The sequence below is a fragment of the Aedes aegypti genome, chromosome 1 (assembly GCF_002204515.2).
Source record: "Aedes aegypti strain LVP_AGWG chromosome 1, AaegL5.0 Primary Assembly, whole genome shotgun sequence".
In the NCBI taxonomy this organism is placed as follows: Eukaryota; Metazoa; Arthropoda; class Insecta; order Diptera; family Culicidae; genus Aedes; species Aedes aegypti.
Window position 1 is genome coordinate 118850432 of NC_035107.1, and position 6021 is coordinate 118856452.

Here is a 6021-nt window from a genome sequence, read left to right on the forward strand (position 1 = left end):
GTTCGGCGTCGGCATTCTACCGAAGTGCTACGCCGACAAAGGCAATCCTTAAGCCCCACGCACAATGTGAGCGGCAGCGCGGTACAGCGGCATGACGGCACGCCCATCTTGATCCACACCCCACTTATCAATCCCATGTTGACTAAGTCCTTCTCAACATTGACTCGACAAGCAGAGTGTAGCTCAAGATGGGCCCGCCGTCATGCCGCTGTGCCGCGCTGCCGCTCACATTGTGCGTGGGGCTTTATGCGTCGGCGAAGCACCAAATTAGAATGCCGGCACCGAACTTAGCCGAAGTTTTGACTGCCGAACTTCTAATTGTCACTCAAATTGTCAATAATGGTTTCCGAAAGCAATGTCAAACCCATTCGAGGGGGACGACACATCTAAATCCACCGTTTGGCGTTCGTTATGATTGAAGTCGATAATTTAGATCGGTGCACCTTCACCTACCTTTGCAACGCTAGCGTACGATGCATGGGATAGATGAGATGGAGGAAGATATGCACTGATGCTAGATCAGATGGTATAGATGGCATGCATCTAAGGTCATGATGAGATTGAACCAATGAAAATAGAAAATAGTCTGTCTGTTTTTATGATAACCTCGTGTAAATTCAATCACCAAAAAGGAAATTTATTTGGTAAGTAAGATTCATTCTAGAACAAAAACGTGTAATTAGCCAAAAAATTGTTATCTTGTTTAGGCGAAACAGCGGAACTAACATATCTGTATGCAATGGTCGACCTGGTCCGAATGACATTCAGAATCTTCGATGCACCTTCAGGTGTAGAACTAAGGAATGTTGGATTTACTTTACAATATCTACTATAAAGCGAAGTATGCACCTCAACAGAAAAGTAATTGCCTATCTCGATGCGTGGAAAATTTCTTGCAAGAAATGGTCAAGAAAAGCATTTTTCTTTGATCACAGTACGCAGTTGAAAAGAAATGTCATTCCAAATGGAGCTTCCTGTAGAAAATTTCTTGACCATTTCTTCCCGCAGAAATTTTTACTTTTCTTGAGTTCCGCTACTTAGCTTAAGAATGTTATACAATGCAATGTAAATCTTTTTGAATCAATAAACTACTCATTGGTTGAGTAGCACTAATGGATGTAGAGGGTAAGTGGGATAGGATGAAATCAAAGACAAATTAAAGACCCCCATGTCCCTTATAGTTGTCCCAAATTTTATGGCTCATAAGGAAATCTAGAATGCCGTTCAAAGTGTACTGCGATCTGTCAAACTTACCTTTTGCACTACCGAGGGACCAAATGCAGTACTAGAAGTGGTACCTTATCTGAGCCCGAGTGAGACGGACTCGATGAAATGCTAATTTTTGTAGATTGTATAAGGTATATATATTTCCACCATGTCATATTAGCACTTAACTCTTCACGCAATTAATACTTTGATTTATGTTAGCTTTGATTCAAACCGAGTGGCATGGAAATAGGTGATGTAAGGGGCTCAAAACGCAATAGTTGTAAATGCGCAGCCTTTCAGAAAAATCATTCTGATGATGGAGGATTCGAATCCCACGGGTCGAGAAATTTTTGAAGTTTTTCGACTTTGCAGGGTTTATAGTATCATCGAGCAAGCCACACGATATCCATGTGGTCAACTGACAAAACAGCCTCTCAGCGAAAAACTGTGTAAGTGTGTCAAAACATCCGAGAAATGAAATTTGATTGCTGACATCCCAAGTAACAAATTTAGTTTTACGAATTACTTCCAGGGTGCTATAAATAAACGCCCATAAAACCATGGTCAAGGCACTGTTGTCTTCATCGCATCCCCCAAAACCTCTTGTAGATTAGAACGTGACTAGTTGGCCCACTCTGAAAGAGGCTATGAAGTGTATAATTATGTCACACGAATAAAGCAAAATAGCATTTATGGTAGCTATTTTGAGGCCACCTGTTCTAGATGAATGTCGCTTCATCTTGAAAATGATTTTATCATAACGTCGATCCGATGCCGGTTTTATTCCAACGTAAACAAAAGAAAATAATATTGAAAACATGGCTGTGATAGTTTATTTCTTAGTGCTTTTTATTTGAAGTGATTTATTTGAACATAGTGTCCAAATCTTTAGTGCCGAGTAAGATTTACTGTGAAATGTGATGAGAAAGAAATAAATTTGCCTGTGCCCCCTCTCCAAGTGACATATTTCTAGTTATTTAGTATTTGCTAAAATAAACCGCCAGGTGAAGAATTGAACATTTCTTGGTTTGATTGGGCAGTAATTGTGCTTTAAATTATATTCAATTAGTTTAATCATCACACCATAGCATCTGATGAACGAATTCATGGAGATAATATTATTTGAAAAAGTGAAATTGTGGCAACTTGAGTGAAATTAATACGGCGGAACCATAATTGATAGATTGTCATCAACAAATGCTGTTTTGTCATCATAAATACACAAATAAGGGCACACTGTTATGATTCGGCATTTGCAGATGTAAAATTGCTTCAACAAATGCTGATTAAAGATGATTCAGCTTTTTTTCGCTTTTTATGACAACCAAGCAGCATTCAGCTATTATGAAGAATATACGCAAAAAAATGAAAACGGGCATTAGTTCGTCGTTATTTCGTCGGGAATAAGTGTTTGCAATGCATTCGTAATGCAATATCAATGCAAATATCGATTTGAGAGGTATAAATAAGGTAAGTTATCAAGTAATATCAAGTGCAAATCAATCAGTTTAAAAGCAGCTTTTATGGCAACAATGTGTATTATATAAATCTTTTATCATAGCCGTCACAAATAAGTGTCACTCAGCCACCACTAGCAGTTTAAGTGAGGTATTCTATGCTGCAATAAAGCTGGTTTTGTAGCCACAAAATTTTAACTTTATAGTTTGTCTCTAAAAGGTTTTGAAAACAACCAAGAGCTGACTTACAAAATATCATCTTCTAGCAACGTTAAATGTCGCCTCTAGCTGTCATAGCATTCACGTAACTGTCTTAAAACGTTAATAAATCCACTCGAATGCCAAATTGCTGTGAATTTGTTACTTGGGATAGGTACTTCAGAAACAAACGAGTAATTCGACTCACAATTACATATTATTCACATTTATTTACTCCATTTGGTTGCAGCAGTTCTAACAAAGACAAATTAAAGACCCCCATGTCCCTTGCAGTTGCCCACAATTTTATGGCTCATAAGGTAATCTAGAATGCCGTGAAAAGTGTACTGCGGTCTGTCAAACTTGGGTACCTTTTGTACTACCGAGGGACGAAATGCAGTACCGGGTACCCCCGTTGGTTTGACCACATTTAATCTGAAAACTTTTTAATTTGTACCCCGCTAATTTGCACATCGTTCAGATTAAAAATGGTTCAAACGTCATTCAGCTCATGGAACGGAATGAAGTGAGATGGAACGCTGTGGAACGGAACGCAGAATCAAAACGAAACAGTGAAAGAGGTAACCAGAAACACGTTTCTAGGGTGACTAGATGTTCAAATTAAAAATGAACCCCGATGGTTTGCATGAGGTACCGTTTAAATTAGCGGGGGTGCATGGTACTAGAAGTGGTACCCAATCTGAACCCGAGTGGGACGGACCTGGTTCTAATCTATAGTCTTTTTGTAGAAACCAATGTTTCGAATATACTTCAGGGACATTCATGTCAGCAACTTTTGCTATACAAATGATTCCAATGTGATTCACTTTATCACCATCCGGGAGAAATGTTTAAAGCCCCCTAGTGCATTTACTCCTTCAAATTATTGGCTACCACCGCTGCCATGTCTGGGACCGGTAATTGGTAATGGTAATTGACCATTTTACAAAGAAACTAACAACTATACTGATGAATTTAGTATTTTTCCCATTCAAATGCACTTGCGTTAACGAACTAAATTATGTTGCTGTTTTGGTGATGCGAGAAAAAAGGATGCACTAGTGACAGCTGGGATGTGCATCGAAAAAGTAGATGCGAGAAGATGTAGAAGATGCATGGGGATGAACAGATAGTGCGCTGCGTTTTATTGTTTTAGAAATATGAATGATTTATGATGATGTTCCGAAATCTTAACAAATCGCCCCCCTCGGCTTCAAAAAATTATATTTTATATTTTTGAAGCAAGTACTGGCATCCTAGCTATCGATTCCAGTTGATAGATTGCCAAAAGATTTATTCTGAATGGATTTATTGCGGCGCTCATATTAAATCCACATTCAGCGGTGGCGGTAACGCGCAGAAGATATGCGCGCAATTCAAACGCAACGTCAAAATTCAAGTAAGCTTTTTTTGTTCTTCGTGGACGCAAGTTTCGAATTTACTAAATCTGAAACATTTGGTGATTTTTATTATCACTGCGACGGTATATCGACATTTCCAGGTAAGGGTTCATTCACAAACTTCATAACGCTGAAGGGGGTGGGTGGGTACCCTTAAGATGTTACAGCTCATACCAAATTCTCGAAATATTCATACAAAAGGCGTTACGAAAGGGTGGGTGGGTATTGAAAATGACCATTTTGGGCGTTATGAAATTTGTGAATGAACCCTAATCGCATTACGTGGATTTATCTTGCAGAGCACAATATAATTTTTCATATAATCGAAAGTCGGCTCACTGTTCTGGGGTAACTTTGATAATGGAGTATAAATCGAACAAAACTGAATGAACCGCATCATAACACAGGCGCCATAGAAGGCCAATATCGCGACCTGGGAGGGAGAAACCGATACAAAATTTCTGTACGTCATAGTGAGCCGGGATTCCACTGTCACGAACTGTCACTGTGAGCCCAGATCTCAAACTCTGGACTAATGTGGAAAAAGCGCGTAACTGATTGAAACACATTTTCTCATTTCAAAGTGACAAAAAATCAATGAAATCAATTCATGCACATAATGCAAGTAATGTCACGTGAGCACCGTTCAATCTGATTGAGCGCTACTAGCGTTCTACTACTAATATTTCTATTGTACAGGGTCTATAAGAGTCAAATCAAATTTTTCAACTATAATAAAACATTCTCTACAACATGGCACTAAACAAACAATCAAAAACTTCAATAGTAAGCTTAAGGTGAAGATGAATCGAAGCCAAACCTCAAATTTTCAAGAGCACGGATCTGAAGAACCAAACATCCGTTTAAGCTGAAAACTTAATCGATTGGTCACCACCAGCGAGTGACCAATCGATTAAGTTTTCAGCTTAAACGGATGTAAGGTTCTCCAGATCCGTGCTCTTGAAAATTTTAGGTTTGGCTTCGATTCATCTTCATCTTAATAAAATATGTAATTCTATTTTGTGATAACAGCGCCACTAGCGTTCTACTACTTATATTTCTATTATGGGATTAAACATTGTGACAGCATTGCTGTTCTATCAAACACACAAGGCTACGGTACATTATAATTAATTATTTTGAATAAGTCCCAAGAGAAAAGTGATTCACTACATATGCAGGGCAAAAAAAAAATCGTGAATAAGCATGGTAAAGCATAAAATATAATAATTCGGGGAATAATTTTTAAAAACCCTCAAGAATAAAAGGGCATAATATTGAACAAGTAATATATCGTACACTAACTAGTATATTCGTTTTTCTCCGTATACGACGTTTAGGCGGCATCCACAAATTACGTAACGCTCTAGGAGGAGGGGGAAGTAGGCTCAAGCGTTATGACTCATACAACAATTTGAAATTTTTCATACAAAACAACGTTACGGAGGGGGGGGGGTCAAAGATTTCCAATTTTAGCGTTACGTAATATGGATGCTGCCTTATGAAAATCCCTACACTGAGAACAGCGTTGCAGTTGAAATTACTATATTAGAGGGTTAAATCAAATACACAACGCCACTTGATTTGTGCAGACTAAATTTGCATTTATTTCAAATATTTTGTGCCTTCAATTTTACCATGGTACCATTTCGACAGTAAATATTACTATATCATGGTTAAAAACTTGCAGCAAGCCAGAATCGAACTGAGGATCTTGCGATTGTCATGCGCGAACGCTTACCGCTCGGCTATCGATG